Genomic DNA, 13,921 nt, shown 5'->3' on the forward strand with positions numbered 1-13,921 from the left:
ACCCCTCCATTTCCTACCCTCGGGTGGGCCGCTCCGACCTCCAATTCCACCCCTCCAGTGGCCCAGCTCTGCCTTCTCCGCCTCCTCTCCCTTATCCCCCAAGTACCGCTTTTCCTCTCTACCCCCAACTCCCAGCCCTACCAGTCTACACTTCCCCCTTCTCCCGCATACGTCCACCGTTCCCTCCCAGTCCTCAGCCCCTCCCTTCCACTCTCATCCCTCCATCCAGTGCCCACCCACCCTGGCCCTACTCCTCCAGTCAGTCACCCTCTGTACCCCAGCCCCACCTCCTTGCCTCTCTAACTCCCTTTTCAGGTTCCCACTGTTGAGTGATTAACTTTAGGCCAAGTAAATATGTAAAACTCAATCACACCCACTTTTAAAAAGAGCAGAGAAATGGTATCTTTCTACCACAGAAGTAAAAAGCAAGAGGCACAAGGTCACCAAAGAGTGGCAAAAGTATTACACTTGGATAAGGAATGGGGGTGTGTGTGTGTATGGTGGTGGTGGTGGTGGTGGTGACGGCGGGGTGCTAATCCACAGCGGACCAATATTCAGGATGCAGCTTTGGGCAAGGAAGAGGACACTATAGCAGAAGTCTCTGGGTTTTGCCCACCCCAGACCTACTCAGTTTTCTTTTGGAATACCACATTCTCTCCCCTCTTAGTTATTTAATTTGAATAGGGCTGGCCATAACCCTCCCTTCGCCAGCCCCAGGGACTAGATCTAGCAGATTTATTCTATTTCCCTGATCACAGTCATTGACTCAGGAAGGCAAGTGACCTAACCAAGCCCAGTGAGAACCAACCCTGAGACATTTGCTGCAGCTATCAGGAAAGAGACTCTCTTTCTGCTGGAGTTACCAGGCTGGTGGGATGTGAGTCTGGAGCAGATGGGGTTCTGTTACCAAGAAAGGAGAATCTTTATGAGATGAAAGTCAATGCAGAGGAAAGCAGAAATGAAAGTTTGTGAAAGACAGTCTTGACACTAGCACTTAGGTGCCTGGATCCAGCCATACCCAAACTCCAGTTTAATATTGGTGGGGAGGGTATAGCTCAGTGGTAAAGTGAGTGTTAAGCATGCACAAGGTCCTGGATTCAGTCCTCAGTACCTCCATTAAAATAAATAAAAATCCAATTACCTCCCCCTCAAAACAAAAACAAACAAAAAATTTAATCTTGGAACCATTATGGGGGTTTTGAGTTGTTCCTGTTGTTGCTACATATTGTTTTATTCATTTACGTTGTACTCAGATTCATTTGAGTTGATTTCAGCTGCTTGATCCCCAAAAGAATCTTGATAAACTGAGAGAATATCCCCCAAGCTTCAGTGCAGAGACATGTGAATGGGAGACTAAATTAGAAAGGTCTGCAGGGGAAGCAGTGTCCTATCCAAGAAAGCAGGGGCTATCCGAGCCATAGCAGATAGCCAATCTGAGGATTTACAGTGCCCGACGAAAACTGACACTTGTCTAAACAAACATTAAAACAGAAATAAAGCTTATGTCTATGGATGCACCAGGTATCTATGATCTAGGTTAGCAGTAAACTTCATTTGGTGGTTCTTGGTGGCAAAGGCAATACGGGTAATGTGTTTGTTGAAATGATTTCCAAGTTTTGCAAGAAGGAAATGTTCTTGTTTGTCTGGAGAGACAAGTGTTTCTCCTGGAGCTGAAGCTTAGGGGAAAACTTTTTATGATTAAAATGTAGAGGGATCCGAGCCCCCAAGGATGGTGGGAGCTCTGTGGAGGCACCTCACCCAGCCTGTAGGGGTTGTCAAGGTTTCCTAAGGAGGAGACATCTGAATGGAGACTTGAAGGATGAATAGGAGTGAAAAAGGTAAAGAGAGCAGGGGAGAAAACTATTGTGGGCCGAATGAAGAGAATACAATGGCTTAGAGTTTGGTACCTTGAGATACCTGAGAAGTACCTGTGGCTGTAACTAACATGTAGTGTAAAGAGAGGAGGTGGGAGGTGATGGTGGATGGTGCATGCAGGTGAGTTCAAGCCAAGGTTGAAAGCCACTAAAGAAGCCTGGGCAAGATCCTGGGAGCACCAAGGAGCCATGGCAGAGTTTTGAGCAGGAAAGGAACACAATGTGTGCCTTATAAAGATTCCTCTGGTTGCTGTGTAGAGAGCAGATAACATAGGTGAGACTGGAGGTCAGAGAACAGGAAGGAGACTGGGGTGCAGACCTGGGTGTAAAAAAGAGACGCCTGGGCCGTGGAAGGGGCCACGGGGGCAAAGGAGAGGAGAACGATTGAAAAGGTATTGAGGTTCACCCGTATATCAACATCCTAATATATCAATATGGATAAACAAGCAGTGGTGCAGCCATCAGTGAACACTGTTCGTTAAGAAAAAAGAATAAACTATTGATGCACATACAACATGGATGAATCTCAGAATCATTATGTGGAATGAAGGAAGCCAGGCGCAAAAGAGACTATGCTATGTGATTTCAGTTCTATGAAGTTCCAGAAGGGGCAAGGCTGATCTATGGTGGACAAAAAAAATCAGCACAGTGGTTCTTTATCTTGATGGAGTTTGGTTTACAGAGGTACATGCATTTGTCAAGGCCCAGTGGATGGTACTCTTGAGATTTGTGCATCTTTTTATATGTAAATTTCACCTAAAATAGGACATATGAAGAGTAAACTAATATTGACAGACATGTTGAGGGATTTAGGGGTTAGAGTACTGATGTCTGCAACTTTCACTGAAGCACATAAAAAATACGCTGGAGTGATGGATGAATAGATAGAAACACGACAAATAGAGCAAAATGTTAATGGTAGCATCTCGGTAATAAGGTTCACTGTAAAATCTTTCAAATTTTCTATATGTTTTAAAATGCTCACAATGAAATGTTAAAAGAAGTAATGAGGCAAGAGGGACATGGTTTGGAGACTGATTATTTGGTTGTGGGGATGAGAAAGTTTTTAGAAACAGTACGCTCTGCCTTGGGCAGAGTCAGGGTCTTTTCCTTTTCTCCTTTTTCCTCTTCCCTGGATCTACTTATCCTACAAAACACCTACCCATTAACTCATTCATTCATTCACTCATTCATTCAACTTATCTAACAAATATTCACAGAGTGATAAACATATGTGAGGCACTGTTGTAGACAATGGGGATACAGTGACCTGCCCTCATGGAATTTATACTCTAGTTGGGCAGAGAGACTACACACAAGAAGTGTAAGTGAAATACAGAGTACATTAGATTGTGATAAGTGCTATGGAGAGATGTAATCCAGAGAATGGAGATGGGTAGTAATATTTTTTGTTGGGGGTGAGGATAAGCTGTAATTTTAAATGGTTTGGTCATAGAAGAGCTTAATGAAAAGGTAACATTTGAGCAAAGACTTGAAGGTGGGGGGGGTGCCCTGTGGATTTCTGGGAGAAGAGCATTCTAAGCTAAGAGAGCAGCAAGTGCAAATGTCCTGAGGTTGGATTTGCCTGGTAAGTTCAGGGATCAACAAAGAGCCCAGTGTAGCTAGAGCAGAGGGATGGGTGGGGAGAGTGGGAGATGAAGTCAGAGAGGCGATGTGAGGAGGAGAAAGACAATGGTATGGAAAGACCATGTATGATGAGTTTTTTCAGGTTATGTGTGGACTTTGGCCTTCACTCTGAGGAAGATGGAAGCATGGAAGGCTTTTGAACAGGAAAGTGACATCAGAGTTAGGTTTGAAATGAAGTCCTTTTTTCCCTCAGGTTGGAAGGACTGGAAGCTCTCTAGTTTACAAAACAAACCACTTCAGTGAGATTTATTTTGCTCATGAGTCTGCAAACTGGGCAGGGCTCAGTGGGATCAGTTCATCTCTGCTCTACATAGCATCAGCTGAGGCAGCTTAAAGGCAGTGGGCTGGAATGATCTGAAGCTTCCTCACTCACCTGCCTGGTGGTTGATGCTGCCTTTTGGCTAGGATCTCACCTGGGGGCTATGGCTGGAATGTCACATGTGACCTTTCCACATGGCTGCTTGGGCTTCCTCACATCACGGTGATCAGGTCCCAAGGGAGAGGGGGAGGGAGAGAAGAGACAGGCAGAATCTGTGTCTTCTTTAAGACCTAGCCTTGGAAGTCTTGCAGCGTCACTTCCTTCTCATTCTTTTTATTAAGGTAATCACAAAATCCTGCCCGGGGGAGGGAAATAGACTCCACTTCTTGATGGGAAAAGTCAAGCTTCCACAGGGAAGAACATGTGGAACTGGAAATATTACTGTGTCCATTTTGGGGAAATACTGTGTCTTAGGCTTTGGGATGCTGGAGAAGAAATATTTGTTTTATTGACAGGGAAATAGGGTTCAGAAACAAAACCCCAGATTTGCACCTACACCCAGTCTGACAGGCCAGGGTCTCTGGCCACTGTCTTCTGTACACCTGCTCAGACATTTTACTTGCTGATCTTCACCTCTGTGTGACTCACCCTCTTTACTGCCCTAGGCTGAGGGGAATTGCTCCTAACCTCTCTACAGCTACCTCTTATGATCAGATTTTATCTCTGTTCTTCCTTCCCCTTGAGGCAGGAAGGAAGGGGGCAGGGCTCAGCCATTCAAGAAATAACACAGCAATTAACACCAAGGTGACAGAAAATTCAACTCCCAACAGGATTTGAGGCCCAAGATGGCAGGAAATTTGACTTCCAGTAGACCTTGAGCTTCATTATATGCTCATTGTAATATATTAACATGGTAAATGGCACTGCCACGGGCACCATGACAGCTCCGAGGCTAACCATAAAAGGTCAAAAACTGGGTAGTGGCCCAATTCCGAGAATCCCAGCCCCTTCCCCAAAAGTAGCTGGAATAATCCTCCCACTTGTTAGATATAAAATAACCCATAAAACTAGCAACCCCCACACCTCATGGCCGCTCTCCCTTCTGAGTGAGACAGACCACACTCTGTGTATGGAGTGTGTGTTTCTCTGAATAAATCTACCTTTACCCAACTGTGGCTTGCTCTTGAATTCTCTCCTGCACAAAGCCAGGGACCCACACTTGGCCGGGTACATCCCAGGGACTCAACCAAGACCTGGGACACAGCCATCCTCTTGCCCCACGTTCATTTTCCTGTATCACCCTGACTGCTGACTTCTAATAATATGGGTTTATAAAGGCCAGCTGGCATTCCTGGAACAGTATCAGGGGCAGAAAATCCCTCCAAAAGCAAGTCAAGGCCAACCTGGAATCAGATGATGGAAGTAAATGGGATCAGTCCTAAGCATTATACACAGGTCCCGTGCCAAGTGCTGCTCCTGTTCTTACTGGTTACGATCCACGGTCCTAGAGCTAGCCTGCCTGGATTCAAATCTTGGATCCATCAGTTGCCTGCTGTGTGACCTTGGGCATGTTACAGAGAGTCATTTCTCAGAAATGCATTTAATAAAAAGTAATGTCTACCCTGTGGTAGACTGGATTATCGTTTCTAAATCTCCACTCCCTCCTTGGTATAGAATTGTCCATCTGTAACTTTACCAATGACTTTGGATGCCCTCCTGAGTAAGGCAAATAAATTCTCTGGACTATTGATGTTGGGCTTGGTCATGTGACTTCCTTTAGCCAATGAGATGGGAAAGACTCCATTGCCATCTCATGATGTTGTGCAACCACCACTTGTCTCTAGTTCCAAACATTTTTTTTCTAAAGTTCCAAACATTTTTATCACCCCAAAAGAAAACCCCAGTCATCCCCCATCTCCACTCCCTCCAGCCTCTGGCAACCACCCACCTACTATTTGTCTCTGTTGTATTGACCGATATTAGATATTTCATATAAATAAAATCATACAATATGTGGCCTTCTGTGTTTGGCTCTTTCATTTAGCCTAATGTTTCCAAGATTTATCCATGTTGTAGCAGGGATCAATACTTCGTTTCTTTCTATAGGTGAATATTGTTCCATTGTATGGCTAGCCCACGTTTTATTTCTTCATCCATCAGTTGACAGACATTTGGGTTATTGCTACCTTTTGATTATTGTGAATGATGCTGCTATGAACATTTGGGTCCAAGCATTTGTTTGATGACCTGTTTTCAGCTCTTTTGGGTTTATGCCTAGGAGTGGGATTGCTGGATTGTATGGTAATTCTGTTTAACTTTTTGAGAACTATCAAACTGTTTTCCACAGGAGCTGAATGATTTGATATTACCACAAGCAATGAACAAAGGTTCAAGTATCTCTACATCCTGATTACACAAGGGCTATGGATCCATGATGATGAGGGAGGATGAAGGGCTCCCCCACCCCAATTCTTCTTCCCTAGAGTTAAGTGTCCACAACTCCCTACCACGCCCCCACTTCACAGAGCCAGGAGTTACCACTTCATACAGAATTTCTGAGACTCATTGGTCTGATTTTTTTTTAAATGGGGGACTGAACCCAGGACCTCATGCATGCTAAACATACTCTCTACCACTGAGCTATACCCCCTACTCCCTGCTCATTGAGATTAAAGTGTCTCTACCTCTACTCCTTCTAGCTCGCTGAGCGCCTGCACTGGAAGGATAGCGGTGTCAGACATTGGGGGAGGGGATCGTCCCATCACAAATAGGACGGGCCAATGGCTAAGCCAACTCTCTCATGTCAGAGTTTGGGAGACTTGGGTCAAATCCAGGCTCTGCCACTTACAGGTTGTATGACTTTGGGAAAGTTACACAGTGTCTCAATGACTCAGTTTCCTCAACTATACAGTGGGGTCGTACTAGTCCCTACCTCATAGAGACCGTGGCATGTATTTAATTAGATCAGGCATGTGAGTCCTCAACACAGTACCTGGCAACTGCCAAGTTTTTTTTTTTTTTTCATCTACATGAGGTGTTTTATTTTATTGAACTACTGATTTCATTCATTCACTTGCTCACTCATTCAGGCATTTATGATGCATGCTTGTTGATGTTGGCCCCTGGATGCACACTGATGCGCACACATGTGGCTATAGATATCCCAAGCACGTCTATAGTCACACGCACATAAAATACTTTTGCATGCCGCACTTCCCTGTGTAGACGCTGATCTATCTGTTGGTGTTGATGCAGGTAACTGCCCCCCAGCGGTGTGATTTTCTCGCCCAAGTCCCCTGCTGGGGAGCTGAGCGCCCTGGCGCCCCCCCGCAGGAGAATCTCTCTCTCCATTCTGGGAGGTCAGGAGGCCTCTCCCAGCGCCCTGAGTCCCCCACCTCGCGTGTACATCCCTCTCTCAAGGGCTCAGTGAGCAATTCTTGGTAGCTGTGGCCGTCCCAGGAGATGTAAGTAAATCTCTAGGGGTTCTGGCATTTGCTGGCCTGGGCTAAGGAATCCAGGTTCTTGCGATGCACAGCACATCCCAGACCAGGAGGGGTTGCCTGGGTTCCTGCAGGTACAGGAAGAATCTGCTAACAATCAGCTTAGGTTACAGCCGCTCCCATTTTACATATAAAATGCGCAAGAATTTTGCACCATTTTAATATACTCTGAATTGTCCAGGAAAGCAACAACATGTGAATCAAGGGAAGATTCTGTTTTGGGCAGAAGGCTGTATTAGCAGTGTGTGCCACGTCAGAGAATTATATTACTAACATTTCCCCTCTTTATGGTATTTGAATCCCAGACAATCTAGCCAGTTACTCTATTTTGGCTTCTCTCTTAATAGACATATGAATGTTTGTATTTAGCCCTTATTTCAAAATGTCAACTATAAAAAAGACATTTGACTGTATCTTGTCTTATTCACCTTAAATCTAAACTTATAATTCATCAAAAGCAGGAATATCTGGCCCTAGAATGTCTGTGAACATTGACCCTATTGGAACGCTTCATATTTGTCATAAACTACAGGCTCACCCTCAGTCAGCCACAATCCCAAGATCCAAATAGCTCTGAAAAGGAGAGATTGTGATCCAACCTCCTTGACGGCAAAACCTGACCTGACACAGGCTATTTTGGTCATCTGTATTTATCCCACTGTGGTGTGAACAGCCCACATTGCACTACAGAGATTCGGATCTATTGGATTCCAGGAGCCACCCTGAACGCAGCTGGGCTGACATCATATATGCCGTATATACATGCCACCTTTCTGAAATCCAGACGCCTCCTTAATTCTTAAACACACGTCTACTAAAGGACAGTAGAGTGTATCTTTCTTTTGTTTCTTTTCTGAACTACAAAGAATGTATTGCAATAATTTTAAATTAGAGATTATATGTACAGATATGTTACGCTGTGCATGAATTTCATTTCCTGGTAATAAAAGAAATATTATAAAAATCTATTTTTTAGAGGGGGTACTTTAAATTTAGATTTGAGAACTGAAAATCTAATCCAGTGATTCCCAGAGTATGGTCTGCGGATCCCTGGGGGGTCTCTGAGATCCTTCCATGAGCTCCACAAGGTCAAAACTATTCTCACAAGAATACTAAGATGTTACTGGCCTTACTCTTCTTCCTACCTTAAGGTGAAGTTTTCCAGAGGCTATGAGATATGTGATGATGTCATTGCTCTGATATTAACATGTAATAGATTTCTACTTTTCAATGAATAAATATATCTTTAAAACTTATCAGTTTAAATTTATGTAAGGTAAACATGAATAGCTATCCTGTGGTGTGCTGTGCCAGCCCTTACTGGCTTGGGAGAATGAATTGTTAAATTTTCAGGATCATGTGTGCCAGTTGTTAAAACTTCGGTACTGTGAAATGGGCTATAGTGGAGTATTTATTTACACCATGGGAACATTGAGGGCTTTTTTTCGGAGAGCTGGTTGACAAGCACACCATATTGTATATAACCCGCACAAACAAAAACTCTTTGGGGGCCCTCAATAATTTTTAAGAGTATAAAGGTGTTCTGAGCCTATAATGAAAAAGACTATGAAAAGGAATATATATATTATATATATAATATATATAGTCGAATTACTATTCTGTACACCAGAAATTAACACACAGCATTGTAAATTGACTATACTTCAATTAAAAAAAAAAAAAAGGGAGTTCTGAGACCAAAACATGCAAGAACCAGTGGTCTACATGAACTAAAAAGCCATTAAGCCCTAACCTAAACCTGACACGCCCCCTTGTGGATGTGATGATACACACACTCAAACATACATACCTAAAGTGTGTGTGTGTGTGTGTGTGTGACTGTGAAGAAATGGCAACACATAGTTAAAGGTCACATTGACTACATATTTTTAGTGTCTTGATTTTGCATAATAAAAACACTTTAAATTCAGTGAAAGATTATGTGCCAAGGAATGTAACAAGATTTCACATCATATAATTTAATCCTCACATCTATCCCATGAGATAAATATTATCACCTCGCTTTTGTTTCCAGAGCCATTGAGAGTAAGTGGCCAACATAATGACTCATCATTTCACCTTTGAATATTTTGGGTGTAATTGCTGCAAACAAGGGCCCCTTTCCTACATAACTAAATTCAATATCAGGAAATTAACATGACACATGACTATCACCTAAACCTCAGACTGCATTCAGGTTTTGCCAATTGTCCTGATAGCTTTCTTTATAACAAAAGGACCCAAGTCAGAACCACACACTACATTTAATTATCATGTCTTATTTGACTTTCATGGCCTTCACATGAAGCTTACAGGCCAATTATTTTGTAGAACATCCCTCAATTTGGGTTTGTTTGATGTTTTCTCAGCATTCACTCCAGGATATGAGTCTCTGGTAGGAATGCCACAGAAGTGATTCGGTCTTCTCACTGCATCCTTTCTAGTGATACATGGTTATAATTTGTCTCATTATCCATGAAATTAACTTTGATCACTTGAAGGAGGTGTTGTCTACCAGGTGTCTCCTCTGTTAAGTGACTCTTTCTCTCTTTGTAAAGTATTTGATGGGGATAAACTTTGACAGTATTTAAATATCTCTTTCTAAAGACTTAAATATAAGGCAAGACATGATAAATCTCCTAGAAGAAAATATAGGCAAAACACTCTCTGACGTAAATCTTAGCAATGTTCTCCTAGGGCAATCTACCCAGGCAATAGAAATAAGAACAAAAATAAACAAATGGGACCTAATTAAACTTATACGCTTTTGCACAGCAAAGGAAACCATAAGCAAAACAAAACGACAACATATGAGAATGGGAGAAAATATTTGCAAATGATGTGACTGACAAAGGCTTAATTTCCACAATATATAAACAGCTCATACAACTTAATAACAAAAAAACAAACAACCCAATCCAAAAATGGGCAGAGAACCTAAACAAACAATTCTCCAGTGAAGATATACAAATGACTAATAGGCACATGAAAAAATGCTCAATATCACTAATTATCAGAGAAATGCAAATCAAAACTACAATGAAGTATCACTTCACACCAGTCAGAATGACCATCATTCAAAATTCCATAAATGATAAACGCTGGAGAGGGTGTGGAGAAAAGGGAACCTTCCTACACTGTTGGTGGGAATGTAGTTTGGTGCAGCCATTATGGGAAACAGTATGGAGATTCCTCAAAAGACTGAAAATAGATCTACCATATCATCCAGCAATCCCACTTCTGGGTATATATCCAGAGGGAACTCAAATTCAAAAAGATATATGTACCCCAATGTTCATAGCAGCACTATATACAATACCCAAGACATGGAAGCAACCTAAATGTCCACTGAGAGATGACTGGATAAAGAAGATGTGGTATATTTATACAATGGAATACTACTCAGCCATAAAAGAACACAATAATGCCATTTGTAGCAACATGGATGCATCTGGAGGTCGTCATTCTAAGTGAAGTTAAGCCAGAAAGAGAGCGAAAAATACCATATGATATCACTCATATGTGGAATCTAAAAAAAGAGAAAAAAGGAAAAAAAGGACACTATGAACTCAACTACAAGACAGAAACAGACTCACAGACCTAGTAAACAATCTTATGGTTACCAGAGAAAGGGGGTGGGAAGGGATAAATTAGGGAGTTTGATATTTACAAATGTTAGCCACTATAGATAAAGATAGATTTTTTAAAAAGCTTCTTCTGTATAGCACAGGAACAATGTTTATTATCTTGTAATAACATTTAATGAAAAAGAATACGAAAATGAATATATGTATGTATATGCATGACTGAGACATTATGCTGTTCACCAGAGATTGACACATTATAATTGACTGTACTTCAATTTAAAAATAAATAATTATTTAAAAAATTTTTTTTAATTTAAATAAAATAAATAAATAAACACCTCTTTCCTCATCAAACTTTCACCCTCTAATTATAGTGTCCATTGATGTTTCTGGGCTGAATTATTACTATGAAAGCTACCAAATAAAGATTTTCTAATTCTGTCTTCCCTTCTATATTTATTAGTTGTCCTTCTACTGTAAAAATATTTCCCTTTTATGTTTTAATTAATACATACCATTATGGACTACTGGATTCTTATTTTATTCATTGGGTTACCCTCTATTAATATCATTATTTTGATTCTCAAATCATCCAAGATTTGGTGAGTGGGAGCCCCTTCCAGCTGGCTCTTGTCCTTTTTTTTAAAAAATATAGGTTTTATTTTTCAGAGTAGTTTTACATTCACTGTAAACTTGAATGTAAAGTACATTCCCATTCAAAGCAGTCCCGTATGTCTCCTGCCTGCCCCCCCGCCCCCCGCAAAAGCCTCCCCTTCTCCGCAACCTCCCCTCCAGAGTGGTACATTTGTTATAATCCATGAACATAAAATGACACATGATTATCACCTGAAGTCCACAGTTTACATTAGGGTTCACTCTTACTGCTGAACACTCTGCAAGACAATGTGCTGTTTCAGGATCTAGAATCACATCTGCTTGAAACTGCTTGATAATTTTGTTTAGGCCAGAATACTGTGGAGGAAGATGGCAACCATATTCCTTCAGTTGGAATGAAAAGGTCCAGGAGACTGTATGGTTTTACACTTGTGGTGGATACTTTTAACATCTGTCAGCAAGTCCAATTCTAATTCCGTATATGTGCTCCTTACCTCCTTTAACAGATATTTTAATGTGGAAACATGATCTGAAAATTTTGTTAGATTTTCATTTAGTTTTGCTAAAATATCCATTTCTTCATCTTGTAGTTGCTGAAGAATACACTTTTGCTCATTTTGGAGAAAAAACACAAGTTACTCAAATTCAACCTTTATTTCTTCTCTCCTATATTCTACCTTCTTCTTCAGTTCCAATGATTTCCTGGTTTGCATAGTTCTCACTTTTTCAGCTTGTTCCACTCTCTCCTTCCAAAGCTCAGTGCAAAGCTCCAACCTTTTCCTATGATAGGGGGCAGCTTTTTCTATGGGCCAAATGTAGTGATTCCAGTGGTCAGTGGAGAAACTGCACTATGGAAAACTGGAAAACCTCTCCATCCTTCTGACAGAAAAAAAAAATCAAAGCCTGATTGTGGGAATAGAAAGCTTCTCTTTCTACCTCTTCCTTTTGCTTTTTCTCATCTGGAGTAGCTAGCAATTTCAAATTGCCCAGCTGGGGATTGCACATGAATTTCTTTTCTGGACAGTAAAATCTGCAAAAAAGGCAGGGGAAAGTATCATTTAGATCCTGCCAGGACATATCAATACAGGATCGACAGAAGTTATGCCCACAGATGATAGTTACTGGGTCTTCCAGGTAGTCCAGCCAGATGGGACAGCTTGCCCCTGCTTGGAGGTCTGCCAGGGCTGTCACAAACTCCACTGAACCGCGAACAAAAGTGGTAAGGTAATGAGTCCTTTAGCAAGACCTGGGTCTCTGGTGCTCAAGACTCAGTGAGCAGTGGATATCTTCCCCCAGACCTTGCAAATGGACCAACTTTCAGTTTCACTGGCTTGGCATGTTGATGGCAGCCTCTACAGACTAGTCCTCTCACCCTGAGTTCCAGAGTCTGTTGCCAAAGCTCACAGGCTGCAGTCTACTGCCTACTGGAACACAGTAGCTGGGCTGCTCCTCTGCTCACTCATGTGAAGTCAAGTTCAACGGCTTTCTTATTTAAGAAAATACTCTTAGGTCCAAGACAAGGATTCCTTCCATATAGCACAAGGAGCTACATTCAATAACTTGTAATAACTTACAGGTCTTGGTAAAAGACCTGTTTCTGAGTCACATGGCCAGTTTCTGAGTCAGTCGGTCTTTTACATTTCTAAGACATTCCCAGAGGATGCTACGGGCCTAGGGCCATGCTCTGTGAGCCACTGGAGAACACGGCTCAGTCCTCTCAGACAGGCGACCCAGAATTACTCTTGCATTTGGGTATTTCTCTCTTGGATATAGTGGATAGTTCCCACTTGTATCTTTGAATTAAATAAATTTAAAATGTGCAGTTCAGAGGTGTTGTTATGGGACATTCCTGGGGTCCCAGCTTAGAGCCAGTACAGGAAGTCTTCCCTGAGAGGCAGTCATCACCCTGTATAACCCTCCTTATCCTTATAGTAGTTTGAGTTGTTTCTTTTTGTTGGAGTTCTTGCTGCTGCAGCAGAGCACTTGAAGCAGGGGTGGTATCTGGACCATCCAGGTATTGGTACCCAGGGCCCCGCTGCCTGCAAGCCTGAAGTATGCAGGTGGTGCAAAGAGCACTCTTCCCCCGGGCAATCAAATACTGGAGGGCGGGCTCTCTGGCACTGGGGAGCCCCAGCCCCTCCTCCTCAGTGACATCTGCATACCTGACATTCTTCCTCAAAAACAAATTCCCACAGGTTGCTGCCTGTTCACTGGGAGAGGCTGCCTGAGGCCAGATGATTATAACACCCTGATGACATCAAGAGAAAGATTCAGCCTATTTAGCTCTTGGTGCAAAGGGGAAGCCCAATAAAGTAGGAAATGCCTTAGTTCTCTTGTGTTTCACATTCCAGAACCACAGATGTCCCAGAACCAGCCAGCAGACGTCGGAATATCCTACCTGGGGCTTGTCTGGGGTACCTGAGATTGGAATCTGCTCGC

The 13,921-nt window shown here is 42.3% G+C and overlaps 1 pseudogene; it reads right to left on the reverse strand.

Annotated features, from left to right (window-relative positions):
- Positions 1-7,820: 7,820 nt before the first annotated feature.
- LOC102537905 (tripartite motif-containing protein 60-like) lies at positions 7,821-13,651 on the reverse strand (annotated as a pseudogene).
- Positions 13,652-13,921: the final 270 nt, after the last annotated feature.

This window comes from Vicugna pacos, chromosome 9, assembly GCF_048564905.1.
Source record: "Vicugna pacos chromosome 9, VicPac4, whole genome shotgun sequence".
NCBI lineage: Eukaryota > Metazoa > Chordata > Mammalia > Artiodactyla > Camelidae > Vicugna > Vicugna pacos.